This window comes from Macaca nemestrina, chromosome 14 (genome assembly GCF_043159975.1).
Source record: "Macaca nemestrina isolate mMacNem1 chromosome 14, mMacNem.hap1, whole genome shotgun sequence".
Lineage (NCBI taxonomy): Eukaryota > Metazoa > Chordata > Mammalia > Primates > Cercopithecidae > Macaca > Macaca nemestrina.
The window spans coordinates 115,154,036-115,169,629 of record NC_092138.1 but is presented as its reverse complement, the minus strand read 5'-3'; the positions used below and the strand labels follow the sequence as shown (position 1 = coordinate 115,169,629).

Here is a 15,594-nt window from a genome sequence, read left to right as displayed (position 1 = left end):
CTGGACAAGAGAGAAGAGAAAGAGTGGAGGAAGAAAGAGGGAGGCAGGAACATCTCACTGGCTGCTGTGCCAATGAAGCTCCGGGACAGGAATTCTCAGGGAGAGGACCTTCTGGGTGACTGGCAAGGCAGCTCCAGCTCTAACCTTTAGGCTAAGACTGCACCACGTCACACGGTGACCACAGCGACTCCCAAATACCTTAACTTTTTTTATACCCCTGTTCGTCCACTGCCTTTTTTTTTTTTTTTTCTAGACAGAGGGTCTCACTCTGTCACCCAGGCAGGAGTGCAGTGGCATGATCTCCGCTCACTGCAACCTCTGCCTCCCTAGTTCAAGCGATTCTCCTGCCTCAGCCTCCCGAGTTAGGTAGGATTACAGGTGCCCACCACCACGCCTGGCTGATTTTTGTATTTTTAGTAGAGACAAAGTTTCACTATGTTGGCCAGGCTGGTCTCGAACTTCTGACCTCAGGTGATCCTCCCGCCTTGGCCTCCCAAAGTGCTGGGATTACAGGCACGAGCCACCATGCCCACCCCCTCCACTGCTGCTTTTGTGTTAGGTACTTGGAGGTGTACCATTCTGATTTCCTTCTCTTTAAATATATATTTTGTTTTTAAAAAATTATTTGCCCTAGGGATTACAATTAACATCTTAATTCATAACAGAATTCCGATTAATTTTAACAGTATCCAAAAACTTTGCTTTTATATTGGCTTATCCCTCATCTTGTTCTAATTAAAAATTACATACATATACATTGTGTGCACTGACATATATTTAGAATTATGCAGTTCATTTGAAAGGGAAAGAAGAGTTACTAAACCAAAAATGTATTATTAATGGTGACTTTTACATTTGCATATGTAATTACCTTTATTGGTATTCTTTATGTCTTTTTTTTTTTTTTTTGAGACCGGGGTCTCACTTTGTCACCCAGGCTGGAGTACAGTGGTGCGATCTTGGTTCACTGCAACCTCCGCATTCAAGCGATTCTCCTGCCTCAGCCTCCTGAGTAGCTGGGATTACAGGTGTACGCCACTATGCCAGACTAATTTTTGTATTTTTAGTAGAGACAGAGTTTCACCACGTTGGCCAGGCTAGTCTCGAACTCCTGATCTTGGGATCTGCCTGCCTTGGCCTCCCAAAATGCTGGGATTACAGGCATGAGTCACTGCACCTGGCCTATTCTTTATCTCTTTACATGGATTCAAGTTACTGTCTAGTGTTCATTTATTCCAGCCTGACTCCCTTTAGCATTTCTTAAATGGCAGGTCTACTAGAAGTAAGCTATCTTGGTTTTTGTTTATCTGGGAACATCTTAATTTCTCCTTTTTTCTTGAGAAATTGTTTTGCAAGTTATACAATTTTTGGTTGACAAGTTTTTTTGTTTCTTTTAGCACTTTGCATATATCATCCCACTACCTTTTGGCCTTTGTGGTTTTTGATGAGAAGTCCACTGTTAACTTTATTGAGGATCCCTTGTATATGAGTTGCTTCTCTCCCTACTTTCAGGATTTTCTTGTCTTTTTTTTTTTTTTTTTTTTGAGACACAGTCTTATTCTGTTGCCCAGGCTGCTGGAGTGTGGTGGTGCAATGTTGGCTCACTGCAACCTCTGCCTCCCGGGTTCAAGCAATTCTCCTGCCTCAGCCTCCTGAGTAGCTGAGACTACAGGCACCCACAACTATGCCCGGCTAATTTTTTGTATTTTTAGTAGAGACAGGGTTTCACCATGTTGGTCAGGCTGCTTTCAAAATCCTGATCTTAGGTGATCCACCCACCTCAGCCTTCCAAAGTCCTGGGATTACAGGTGTGAGACACCAAGCCCCCGCCTTCTTGTCTTTAACTGTTTGATGATAGTGTAGCTTGATATGGATCTATTTGAGTTTATCTCACCTTGAAAAAACTTTTTTGAGTTTCTCGGATATGTAGATTCATATCTTTCACCAAAAATTTGGGAAATTTTTGGCCATTATTTACTGAAATGATCTTTCCTCCTTACTCTTTCTCTCGTATTCCTCTCTGACTCCCATTGTACATATACTGGTATGCTTGATAGTGTCCCACAGCTTTAAGGCTTTGTTAATTTTTTTTCTTTATTCTTTTTTCCTTTCTTTTCCTCCAATGGCATAATTTCAATTGACTTATCTTTATGTTTGCTGATTATTTTTTCTGTCTTCTCAAATATGCAATGAAATTTCTCTAGTTAATTTTTAATTTCAGATGAGATTGGGTTCATTCAGGGTGTTACGGCTGTCGATGGAATTTTTAATTTCAGTTATTGTTCTTTTCAACTCTAATCTTTCTATTTGGTTCCTTTTTTTTTTTTTTTTTTTTTTGAGACAGTGTCTCCTTCTGTCACCCAGGCTGGAGTGCAGTGGCGCGATCTCTGCTCACTGCAAGCTCCATCTCCTGGGTTGACGCCATTCTCCTGCCTTAGCCTCCTGAGTAATTGGGACTACAGGCGCCCGCCACCACGCCCGGCTAATTTTTTTGGATTTCTAGTAGAGACGGGGTTTCACCGTGTTAGCCAGGATGGCCTCGATCTCCTGACCTCGTGATCCGGCCGCCTCGGCCTCCCAAAGTGCTGGGATTACAGGCGTGAGCCACTGCGCCAGGCCTATTTGGTTCCTTTTTATAATTTCTCTTTATTTCTCTTTTCTATTTGGTGAGATATCATGCTCATAGTTTCCTTTGGCTCTTTGTACATGGTTTTCTTTAGCTCTTGAGCATACTTAAGAGTCGATTCAAAGTCTTTGTGTAGTAAGTCCAATGCTTGGGCTTCCTAAGGATGACTTCCTATTAATTCCTTTTTTTTGTCTCTGTGTATGGGCCACACTTTCTTTGCTTCTTTGCATGCCTTGTAGCTTTTTTGTTGAAAACTGGACATTTCAAATATTATGATGCAGCAACTCTGGAAATCAGATCCTCCCCCCTCACCAGGGATTGTTGCTGCCATCTAAGTGTAATTGCTGTCATTCATTTGGTGACTTTTCTGAACTAACTTTGTATAACCATCCCTTTCCTGTTTCTCAACTGAATTTTCCAATTTTTGTGCTTTTCATCTCTGTTTCTCTAAGCTTCATTCTAGCTGATTTCCTCAGATCTATCTTTCAAGGAACTAACTCTTTCTTCAGTTTTGTCTAAGCTTGTTTTCCGAGATAGAGTCATGCTCTGTCACCCAGGTTAGAGTGCAGTGGTGTGATCTCAGCTCACTGCAACCTCTGCCTCCCAGGTTCAAGCAATTCTCCTGACTCAACCTCCCGAGTAACTGGGATTACAGGTGTGCACCGCCATGCCTGGCTAATTTTTGTATTTTTAGTAGTAATGGGGTTTCACCGTGTTGGCTAGGCTGGTCTCAAACTCCTGACCTCATGATCTGCCCACCTCGGATTACAGGCATGAGCCACTGTGCCTAGCAGAGGTAGGTATTTATTGTACCCATCTTACAGATGTGAAGACTAAGACTCAGTGGGGGTCACCTGTCCTGTCTTTTTTTTTTTCTTTTTTTTTCCAGACAGGGGTCTCACTGTGCCACCCATGCACTGGAGTGCAGTGACGCAAACACGGTTCACTGCAGCCTCAAGCTCCTCGGGCTCCAGCGACCCTCCTGCCTCAGCCTCCTGTGTAGCTGGGACCACAGGTGTGCACCACCATACCCGGCTAAATTTTTGATTTTTCATAGATACTGGCACTCACTTTGTTGCCCAGGTTGGCCTCCAACTACGGGGCTCAAGCAATCCCCTACCTCAGCCTCCCAAAGTGTGGGATTGCAGGTGGAAGCCCCTGGGCCCGGCCCACCTGTCTTCTTGTCCTGCCTGCCTCCTTTTGACTGTCTTTCTGCAACCAATTTATGCAGGTGCAGCACAAGTCTCTCTCCCTGTTCACCTGAGCTCCCAGGTTATACCAGAGACCTTTGCACTCCATGTCTTTAAGGACTTTACTATTATTTTTGTGCAAACAATTTTCCATGTTGTGGACGAGAAGAACAGGAAAGTGAGAAGGGCTCAACTCCAAGTTCCCTCCCTTCCGTGGGGCTCCCCACCCTTTTCCTTCCCTCCCCTCCCCTCCCCTTCCCTTCTTTCTTTTTTTTCTTTTCTTTTCTTTTTATTTTTTTGAGACAGAGTTTCGCTCTTATTGCCCAGGCTGGAGTGCAATGGCACAATCTCGGCTCACCATAACCTCTGCCTCCCGGGTTCAAGTGATTCTCCTGCCTCAGCCTCCCGAGTAGCTGGGATTACAGGCGTGCACCACCACGCCCGGCTAATTTTGTATTTTTAGGAGAGACGGGGTTTCTCCATGTTGGTCAGGCTGGTCTCGAACTCCCGACCTCAGGTGATCTGCCCGCCTTGGCCTCCCAAAGTGCTGGGATTACAGGTATGAGACACTGTGCCCAGCCACCCCACCCTTTTCTAACAGAAGTTTAATGAACTTAGATCTGGGCATTTACTTCCTTGAGTTAATGCCTCACCTTCCCCTACCAAGGTGCAGTCTTCTGAAATATATTTTGTAAATGAAATACGAAGCCACGTTTGGGTTCATGGCTCAGGCTAGTAATTTAACCTCACTGTGCCTCCATTTTCACCTGTAAAGTAGACATAATCATCCCTACGTCATCGAACTGTTCCGGGATTCAATAAAATGGTGTACATAAGGCTGTTGACACAGGGCCTGGCACATAGTAGGCACTAATTATTGCATAATTAAAAACCTCTGCTTCTCCACCCTCCAGAGTTCTCTGTAGCCCAGCCTCTGCTTGGTGGAGACAGAAATTCATTTTCTTTTTTTTTTTTTTTGAGACTAAGTCTAGCTCTGTCGCCGAGGCTGGAGTGCAGTGGCCGGATCTCAGCTCACTGCAAGCTCCGCCTCTCAGGTTTACGCCATTCTCCTGCCTCAGCCTCCCGAGTAGCTGGGACAACAGGCGCCTGCCACCTCGCCCAGCTATTTTTTTTTTGTATTTTTTAGTAGAGATGGGGTTTCACTGTGTTAGCCAGGATGGTCTCGAACTCCTGACCTAGTGATCCGCCCGTCTCGGCCTCCCAAAGTGCTGGGATTACAGGCTTGAGCCACCGCGCCTGGCCAGAAATTCATTTTCTTAAAAAGTTGTGCTGAGAGCTGATCCATCCTGGGGAAAGACACATGATAATGAAACTTTCAAGAAACTGATGTATAAATTTTAGTGCCATAATGTAACTGCTCTGTGCCTTAAGGCAGGATCCCCAACCCCTGGGCCTTGGACTGTTACTGGTCCGTGGCCTGTTAGGAACAGGGCCGCACAGCAGGAGGTGAGCAGTTGCGAGTGAGCATTCCCACCTGAGCTCTGGCTCCTGTTAGATCAGCAACGGCATTAGATTCTCACAGGAGCACAAACTGTACTGTGAACTGCGCATGCGAGGAATCTAGGTTGCGTGCTGTTTATGAGAATCTAATGCCTGATGATCTGAGATGGAACAGTTTGATTCCAAAACCATTATCCGTCCCCACTCATCCATGGAAAAATGGTCTTCCATGGTCCCTGGTGCCAGAAAGGCTGGAGACTGCTGCCTTAGGGGGCATTATGGGTGAAGGAGGAGGAGGCAGCTGAGGCCCTGGCTCCTGTATTGGCTGGAGCCTGGCTCTGGGGCCTCCTTTAGTTGTGAGCACGTGGCTGTTTCACTGGTAGATCCTGGGCTACACTGAGGTTTGCAAATAGAGGCTGGAGGGCAGGAAAGAGGTGCGGAAGAGAACATTTATTCATTCAACAACTATGTATTGAGCACCCACTAGGTACCAGATACCGTTGAAGGATGTTTAGGGATATCTCATGGACAAGGTGCTCTGCTGTCACGGAGCTGTGAGAGGGTCCACAAGGAGGCTCAGGAAGTAAAACGTCAAGGTGAGTGATGGCCAAGGAGGCAAAGGCAGCGGCCTGCTCCCGATCACAGTCCCAGCCTTTGCACACGCCCCGCTCCCTTCCCAGAGCTGCGAGATCAGGTTCTATTTTTATCCTCCTGTGACAGGGGAGGAAACCTGGGTCGGGGAGATTAAGTGGCTTCACTTGGGAAACTCAGCAGTACCAGAGGGTGAAACTCCAAGAGCCTGAGGCTAGGAAGGGAGAGGATGATGGGCTGGTTGGGGGCTGGAGGGGACCACAGAGCCACCCCAAATCCCTTCTCAATGGCAGCCTTGCTGACTTTCAGCTGTTTGCCACTGTGGCCCCTAAACTAGTCCTCAGAGATAGTAGCACAGGGGCTGAGATGCTCACATGAGAGTTTCTGTCCTGTTCCCTTACAGATTCTGCTTCCTAGAGACTTCTCCAGCCTCAGGAACGCTGGCTCCATGGAACCATCCAGGCCACTCATGAGTGGGTGGGCAGTGGGAAGGGAAAGAAGGGGGACCTTGATTCTTCCATCTGAGCCAGTGCCCAGGGCGGGCCTGGGTTCCTGCCATACTCCTGGGGGTCATCTTAGGGCAGTGGGAGGCCCATCAGGGTTGGGGGCATTTGGTCAGCAGCCTCAGACATGCTGGCTGGTCAGGGCAGCCTGCTGTGCGCATGCACCTGGGCTCCTTGAGGTCAAGACCAGGTGGAAAGGCTTTTTGTTCTGGCCTCAGAAGGAGTGCAGTGGGGTCTGTGTAGGTGGTGAGTGGCCATCCTGGTGGCCAGAGTGCTCAAGATACCCAAGGAGATGAGATGCAGACAGCAGGAATGGGCTGCAGCCTCCAAGGTGGCTAACACAGAAGCCTGTAGTTTGAGGAACTACACTGGGGCTTTGGGGACACAACCAGGATGGTAGTTCTTTTTTTTTTTTTTTTTTGAGACGGAGTCTTGCTCTGTCGCCCAGGCTGGAACGCAGTGGCCGGATCTCAGCTCCCTGCAAGCTCCGCCTCCCGGGTTCATGCCATTCTCCTGCCTCAGCTTCCCGAGTAGCTGGGACTACAGGCGCCCGCCACCTCGCCCGGCTAGTTTTTTTTTTTTTTTTGTATTTTTTAGTAGAGACGGGGTTTCACTGTGTTAGCCAGGATGGTCTCGATCTCCTGACCTCGTGATCCACCCGTCTTGGCCTCCCAAAGTTCTGGGATTACAGGCTTGAGCCACCGCGCCCAGCCCAAGATGGTAGTTCTAAGGGACCTGCCTGCAGATCCTCACCTCCCACATTCCCCCTCGCCAACCTTCCTGTGCTTGAGGACTGCACTTTGTCCATTTTGCCAACTAGAAAGTCACGGCTGGAACCTTGTCCTAGAGTCCTGGGGTGTAAGGTGGTCCTGGGCTCCCAGCAGAAACAGAGGGGCAGGGCTAGGAAAGGTGCTGGCTTCTCCTGCAAACTCATCCTAAGACCCCAGGGCTTTGGGGTCTCAGCCTTCCTGCAAATTGGCTTCATGACCTTGGGCAGGACCCTTTGCCTCACTGAGCCTGTCAGCCTGGAACAGAACACCTGCCTTCTGGGTGTGCATGGGGTTGAATTGTCTCTATGCTGGCACTCACTTTGTGAATATTGCATAGATGTGTGCATTCCAGGCAGTGGAGCTGCTGCTCAACTTGGAATACACCTGGGGACCCCAGGAGCTTGGGGTGGGTACAGCCCACACAAAGAAACTCGACCTTGCAGTTGGCAGGTTCAGCAGGCACCGAGGAATCTTGTTTTGTTTTTGACTTTTTTATTGGGGTCAATATACACAACGTGTAACCACCTTAAGTTACAGCTGGATTAAAATTGATTTATGTGGCCTGGTGCAGTGGCTCACGCTTGTAATCCCAGCACTTTGGGAGGGCGAGGTGGGTGGATCATCTGAGGTCAGGAGTTTGAGACCAGCCTGGCCAACATGGTGAAACCCCGTTTCTACTTAAAAAATATAAAAATTAGCCTGGCGTGGTGGCGGGTGCCTGTAATCTCAGCTATTCGGGAGGCTGAGCCAAGAGAATCGCTTGGACCCGGGAAGTGGACGTTGCAGTGAGCCGAGATCGAGCCACTGCACTACAGCACTCCAGCTTGGGTGACGAGAGCGAAACTACTTCTCAAACAAACAAACGAAATTGATTTATGTGTAAACGCAAGTGGTCATCACCCAAAACAAGATACAAAACGCGTCCACGGGCTGAACCTTTCAAGATACAGAAAAAGGGCCGGGGTGGCCCTCTCCCAGAATCTCAGCCTGGGAACCTGGTATCTAGTTGCTGCCCCTCACTGGGCAGATGGGGAAACTGGGGCTTGGGGCGAGAATGTCCCCAGGCAGAGCTGGGAACACCCCTAACTCTTCACCAGCTCTGGGGACTTGGCGCCCTCTCCAGCCACAGCGAACTTGGGCGCCCGCGCCCCAGCAAGTCAGGGGTTGGGGAGATGGGGACACGGAGGGCGCGGCTGAGCGCGGCTCCTCCCCGGGCGGGGCCGACCTGCCGGCGCGCGCCGACGCCCCGCCCCCCGCCCCCCACCCCGCGCGCGCGCTCCCGACAGGCTAATTAGGCGCGCGGTTTGTTTACAAACACGGGCTCCCGGCAGGTGCGCGCCGCCCCGCCCGTGCGCGGCCGGGGTTCGAGGGTGACTCCCGTGGGCCCCGGGGTGCCCTGGCGGGGGCCGCGGTGCTGGCTGCATTCCCGCTTCTTCCACGCCGTCCTGGGGTACCGGAAAATCCGCCGCCAGGCGCCGTCCCCGACACGGGGTGGGGAGAGCCGCGCGGGCCCGGGCGGGGAACGGCCCACGGGGTCCCACCGTTGCTGCCCTGCCGGGCGGGGGTCGGGCCCCGCCCCCGCGCGCCCCCCGGGCCAGGCCCGCTCTCGGCCGGGTCGGCGGGGCGGGCGGGGGCGCGCGGGGCGGGGCGCGGCGCCGGCGGGGCCGGGACATGTAGTCCGCGCTCTGCGGCCTCCCCTGGGCGGCCCCGGCGCGGGCCCGGCCGCGGACTACGACTCCCGCCAGGCGCCGCGGCGTAGCGCATGAGCCCTGCTCGGCTCCGGCGCGTCTATTATGCTGCCGGGGCCGGCGAGCCAAAGAGGAGCCGGCCGCGCGGGCCGGGAGGGGACGGCCGCTGGAGCCGCGAGGCCAAGTACGCCTTTCTCTTGCTTCCTTGCGCGCGCGGGGCGGCGGGCGGCGCGGGCGGCGGCGGGTCGGGCCGGGCCGGGGAGCGCGGCCCGAGCGCCCCGCGCAGGCCGCCGGCGCGTCCGGGGGAACCGGGAGCCCGGGGCCGCCGCTGCCGCCGCCTTTGTGCGCGGCCACGATGCAACAAAGCGCGGCGGCCGCCCGGGGTCGCGGCGGCGGTAGCGGCGGCGGCGGCGGCGCGGACTCCGCTCCCCTCCGCCCGCTCCCGCCTGGCCGCCTCCGTCCCGGACTCGGGGGCGTCGCTGCGGCCGGGGCGCGCAGCCCGGAGTTGGCGCGGCCCGCGCGCCCCGCGCCAGCCCGGCCTCCGCGCGCCCTCCCTCACGGAAGGGATTTTTTTCCCCCTTTCCTCCGCCCGCCATCTTTCGAAGGGGGGAACCCAGGGAGGACGCGGAGGGGGAAGGTGCGCGCGGCGGCCCCGGCCTGCGGCCGTGCGCTCCGCGGCGCCACTTTCCCCGCGCCTGTCCCGCCGGTCTCTCTCCAGAGCCGTTGCTGGGGCCCGCGCCTGGGGACGGTCGCCGCGCGCCGCTGCCGGGGCGGGGGGCAAGGCTGGGCTCGGGCCTGGGCTCTGCGCGGCCTCCTCCCAGAGTTACGGGCCCAGAGCTGACTTTGAGCCCCCCTGAGTTGTCGGATTATTGCACCCAAACCAGGGGGAGACCCAGTTCCCGTTTTGAAATCAGCCTGAAAATAGCTTAATCCGGGCGAGGGCGAGTTGGAGCGGGAGGGTCGGGGGTGCTTCCCCTCCTTCCCACTTTTGGGGGCCGCCGGAGTGACAACGTGATACAAGCCCATCCGGGGAGAAATGCGCACCCCGAACCTTGTACACCCACATGGCCCTGGTGGGCTCCCTGTGAATAAAGCTGGGGCGTGCGGGAAGTCTCATTCCACCGGTTGCTCGTATGGGGGCAGGGCCGGGATGGGGGCTTCGCGCGGCCTCCTTTCGCTCGAAGGCGGGCGTCCCAGAACTCGGCCCGCCGAGACCCACCGGGGGCAGGGACCTGGCGTCCATCGTGTGAGTTCCTCCATTGGACCCAGTCCTTGAGTGGTTGCGATCCTTAATTTTGGTTGAAAGCTTTCTGCTCAGAAATATATAGCTGGGGTTTCTCCTCCTTAGATTAAACTTGGCCATTGTCTACAAAAGTTAACCAGGAGGGGAGACTGTAGTGCATTGGTGGGCAGAGTAATTGGACTGGAACTGCAAGAGACAGCTTCGTGTGTTCCGTCCTCCCTCGCCCTCCCCTGTGAGAAGAAACAGAAGAGGAAAAGAATTTTCTCTTTCCCTGCTCTTTTGTAGCCTTTTCCCCTTACTCTTTACTTTACTTTTTTTTTTTTTTTTTTTGAGATGGAGTCTCGCTCTGTCACCCAGGCTGGAGTGCAGTGGCCGGATCTCAGCTCACTGCAAGTTCCGCCTCCTGGATTCACGGCATTCTCCTGCCTCAGCCTCCCAAGTAGCTGGGACTACAGGCGCCCGCCACCTCGCCCGGCTAATTTTTTGTATTTTTTAGTAGAGACGGGGTTTCACCGTGTTAGCCAGCATGGTCTCGATCTCTTGACCTCGTGATCCGCCCATCTCGGCCTCCCAAAGTGCTGGGATTACAGGCTTGAGCCACCGCGCCCGGCCTACTCTTTACTTTAAAATGGAGGGTTTCTTCCTGGGTCCATGCAGTGGACCCGGGGAGATTCTGAAATCTATGCAAAGTTGGGTGGCATTTTTCTGCGGAAAGTAGTTTGTTACTGGCTTCCAATGGGGTCTAAGGAAGGTCTAAATCCCTGCAAGGGGCTGGCCTTAGGGGTTAGGGACACCTCCCTCCGGGGTCCTTCCCTGGCAGCCCTGATGCAGCCTCTCATTTGCAAATAAAGGTCTGTGTTTGCCGTTTACTCTGTTGAGGCCTTGATGTGTGCTGGTCGTTACTGATCAAGAAAGATAAGGCACTCGCTGTGACGGGACAGCGAGCCGGGGCGTTTCTTTCTGACCTTACCGGTAGCCTCGGAGGCCCGGTGCCTCAGCAGGGCACCGGGTGCCTGGAAAGACTGTGGGAGCAGCTCGAGCCTGAGCCCTGCTGCTGGGACATCCGGGGAGGAGGGATTTCAAAAGCTTTCTCCGGGTGGGCAGTCACTGCGTTTTTATTTTTGTTTTGTTTTTAGAAAGCAGAGTAATTACTTTCCTTTGACAACTCGCGCCTGCGTCGGAAGTGAGTGAGCTTTGAATGAAGGACGGGACTTGCAAACACTCCGTGCCCTCCACTCTGAAGTAGTCATACCCAGAAAGTGAAAGTGGGGGTGTGCAAAGCGGAGCAGCCAGGCCTGCTGCAGCCTGCGGTCCCTTCCTCTGCCCTCTTCCTCCAGGCTCTGGAGGTGCCAGCAGCAGGAACCCTGTGCACCAGGTGGGCGGTGATGGCCTCGTCCCATTCCTGATGCCACCAGGAAGTGCCACCACTTTCTCTGAGGCATGGTGGCTCCAGGTTTCCCAAGTAGGGTGATTGGCATAAAACCAACAGCTGTGCTGTGTCTGTCCAGCCGCTCGTCGGCCCAGTTCTCCATTGGGAAGAGCCATGTTTTACGGTGGATACACAGGGTACTGGGGCGGGGTGTGGGGAGCCGGAGCCTACCTTTGCCGGCATTGCTGCCTGGGAGGTGGGGGTGTGCCTGAAGTCATGCTGCAGGTCTCTTGGTTTTCAAAGCAGTTGAAGCAGTTGGTCAGAGGATCCTCCTCTTGCTTCCTTGACCCAATCATCAAGGTATAACTGACCTGACGGGGTTCCTGTCCCAGGCAGGTGCCTTTTTTTTTTTTTTTCCGCCTTGAGATGGAGTCTCGTGTTGTCACCCAGGCTGGAGTGCAGTGGCACGATCTCAGTTCACTGCAACCCCCACCTCTCGGGTTCTAGCGGTTCTCCTGCTTCAGCCTCCCAAGTAGCTGGAATTACAGGCGTCTTGCCACCATGCACCGCTATTTTTTTTGTATTTTTAGTAGAGACGGGGTTTCACTACATTGGTCAGGCTGGTCTCAAGCTCCTTACCTCGTGATCCACCTGCCTCGGCCTCCCAAAGTGCTGGGATTACAGGCATGTGCTACCGCGCCTGGCTGGCAGGTCCCTTATATCACGAAGCCAGTATCTGGTTGAAGCTAAAAGGTAACTGGATGAATCAAGGCAGAATGCAAGGCTTCTTGCCATAAGAAGGTTTTGGAACTTGTTGGTCTGCCTGGGGCCTTCCTGACCCCTGTGGCTCCACCCCCTTGTTGGAGCAGAAGAGATGTACAGGTGGCAAAGCATGATGGGGCGCCAGGTACATTTGGGTCAGCATTTGCCAAGAATGGCCTTGCTCCTGTGTTTTTGTTGGTACTGCCACCTTGTAGAGGTGCCCAGCTGGTGGTGGAGCATAGGGCTTTCTGTCCTCTCCTTTCTGTGAAATCATGGGCCCCTGTGCCCGGGCCTCCCTGCTCCGGTTCCTGGACTCCTGCCATCTGAGGTGCTTGAGGGCTTGCTTATTTGTTTGTTTGTATTTTTAGTAGAAATGGAGTTTCACCATGTTGGCCAGGTTGGTCTCAAACTCCTGGCTGTAAGTGACCCACCCGCCTCAGCCTCCTGAAGTGCTGGGATTACAAGCATGAGCTACCATGCTCGGCGAAGATCCTTAAGAGCTCATTTATTTATTTATTTTGAGACAGAGTCTCATTCTGTTGCCCAGGCTGGTGTGTAATGGCATGATTTCCCCTCACTGCAACCTCCACCTCCTGGGTTCAAGCAATTCTCCCTGCCTCAGCCTCCCAAGTAGCTGGGATTGCAGGTGCCCGCCACCACGCCTGGCTATTTTTATTTTTATTTTTTGGTAAAGATGGAGTTTCGCCATGTTGGCCATGCCGGTCTTGAACTCCTGACCTCAGATAATCCACCCATCTGAGCCTCCCGAAGTGCTGAGATTATAGGTGTGAGCCACCGTGCCCGAGAGCTCTTTTAAAGAGAAAGTGTCACATTTTGGGCCATTCACCTGTTGATGGTTTAAATTGTGAGTCTTCTGGCCACGGCTGATTGAGCTCCCAGTGGAGACAGGACCTGTGTGTGTGACTGGAGGCTCGGACCCTGTTGTGTCTGTGCTGTTGGCTGTCTGCGTCTGGCACCAGCCTGTGGCTGTTCCCTGAGAGTCAGTTCGCAGGCTGCCTCCTCGCGGGGCCTTCGGAGCCTTGTGTTGGGAAGACGGGGCTTGGAACATGCCCCCGCCCCCCTCCTTGCTGCAGGCCCCCAAGGTACTGAGTTCGTCAGAAGTTAACGAGGTGTTGTGGGGACAACTTCTCCAGCCACTTGGAAAAGTGTCCTGCTGAGGGTGCGGTGATGTTCAGAAGTTGCCGGCTGGGTCTTTCTGAGTGTGGCTTGTTAACCAGCTGCAGCATTTCCCAGAGCGCCCAGTGGACTCAGGTGTGATCTGCAGAGGCGGCTGCTGATTGGGCCTGGAGTCTGGGGCAGAGGGAGTGCCCTCGGTGCACCTGTGAGGACCTGGGGCTCCGAGTCGGTACCTGGGAGCTGTGGGGCTCGGGGGCGGGACGTCCTTAGCCTCTGTGTGAGCACTGACCGAGATGAGGCAGAGATACATCTGTGCGGGGTGCCTGGCCCCTGCGGGAGTGTTGAGGGTTGTAGCTATAACCTGTCATGTGGCAGAAGGAAGACAAATCTACCATAAGCGGCTGAGGGGATGCCCTCCCTGTGCCATGCGTCCCTGCAGCCCTGGCCTGACAATCCTACAGGAAGCAAAATGTGCAAAGGGTCACCTGTGTGAGCCTGCGGGTCCACGGTGCCACCCACCCCCATCTGCCCACACCATAGGACGGAGCCCTGGGTGCACTGACCAGGCCCTTGCTGGGGTAGGAGGCAAGGGTCAAGCACGGTGGCTCTGTGGGCTGTGGACTTACGGACAGATGTGCTGCACGCCCACGCTCTGCTCTTAGCTCTGCTTCCACTCTGTCCCGGCAACAGACCTGGGGGCGTCCTGCAGTCCTCCGCGTTTGTGGTTGGGCGCGGGCAGAGAACATGGATGAGATAACCAAGGGGATGGTCTGAGAGCTGCGGCCCTGCTGGCCCCTTGTCCTGGCTTGGCATGGCTGGGTGGGAGAGCGGTAAGGCCAGGCCTGACTCCTTGGCTGGGGTGTTTTGTGCGTTTGGTTCTCAGCAGGCCGGCCAAGAGGAGATGAAGCAGACAGATGGGTGCTGGGTGGGCCCGCCGCAGCTTTGTTTTAAGAATTGCACGGTCGGCGGAGTTCCAGGGCCTGACCCTGAGGCTGTGTCCCTCTGAGAGCATGGTGTCCCCTTCCCTGTAAAGGGCCAGGTGCTGTCCTCACTCACTACCCCTCTGAAGAGAGTCCCCTGCCTGAGTCGTGGCTCTCCTGCCCTTCCCAGCCCTGTGGGAGACCCTGACTACGTGGCAGTGGCCTGGGGTTGGGAGGGCCTGACCCGTGTCTGTGGGGCTGGCTTCCTCGTTCCCACCGTGTGCAGAGGAGGGTCAGGCCTCCTTACATCCCTCATGAGGGTCCCACAGGGGTAGAGAGGCGGGTGGGGACAGAGCTTGGAAGAGGTGATAGGGTGTGGCCAGAAGGCTGTGGGGCGTCATGGCAGGAAGGGAAACCTTCTGAGAAGCCACTCTCCCAGGGCCGTCAGGCTATGGAGAAGCACAGGCCCTGGGTTCAGAAAGCAGGAGGCGTATGAGGTCTTAGGTCTGGAAGGCACTTGGGGGATGCAGAGTGGGGAGAACTGTGGGGTACAGGGGACAGTCACGGGAGAGGCGCTGCTGGCAGCTGCAACCTGCGCAGTACGTCTGGGGCCATGCCCCAGGACAGCCCAACCAGTCTGCTGAAGCGCCCGGGGACAGGGCTGGGTCTGTAGACAGGCGGCCAGGCAGCTGTGGAAGAGCAGGTGCGCTGTGCATGGGGGGCTCACGGCACTGGGCAGAGTCCCCTGGGGAGTAGGCGCCAGGGCTGGCTGTGCCTGCTCGGGTGGGGCCCATGATGCCCAGCTGCCATCCCCAGGGCTCCTCCAGGGTGACAGGGGGCCCCCAACCCCCGACTTCTCCCCTAGCTCCACAGAAGGAAGCAGTTGGCTCCGTCTGTCACTGAAGGCAGCCCTGCCCGGACAGATCCAGTTTCCCGAGTCCTGGAGGGTGGCCCCAGGGTGGCCGCTGGTCACCACGTGGGCCAGGGAGGCCCCTTTGGCCGCCTGGGGACAGGTGCTCTGTTGGCCGGGTTAGTTTTGGGTGTGGGGGTGGCAGGCTGGGGTCCTTTCTCACAGTCTCAGCTCCCTCCTGCCACAGCCAATCACAGCACCACTCCCAGCATTATCCCGAGAATTCTGGGGCCGTGGGGTGCTGGCGGTGAGTCTGGCGTGGATGTCCAGCTTTGTTCAAGCTGGCTCTGGCCTTCTCTGCCTGGGTGAGCTTGTGCCCCTTAACCTCTGAGCGTCCCCTCCACCTATGGAAGATGGGGCTCATCTGACCCCCACTGATGCAGGACAGAGTCCAGGAGACGGGCTGGAGTGCCACAGTGGGGGC

The 15,594-nt window shown here is 54.8% G+C and overlaps 1 protein-coding gene across 1 annotated transcript in view; it reads left to right on the top strand.

The window, feature by feature from the left end:
• Window positions 1-8,868: 8,868 nt before the first annotated feature.
• The window catches only part of LOC105471880 (bromodomain containing 3), a 37,114-nt gene continuing 30,388 nt past the window's right edge, over window positions 8,869-15,594 (top strand). The window contains exon 1 of the mRNA XM_071078566.1: window positions 8,869-9,013. The gene's annotated coding sequence lies outside the window, so the exon portion shown is untranslated. The remainder of the gene's footprint in view (window positions 9,014-15,594) is intronic.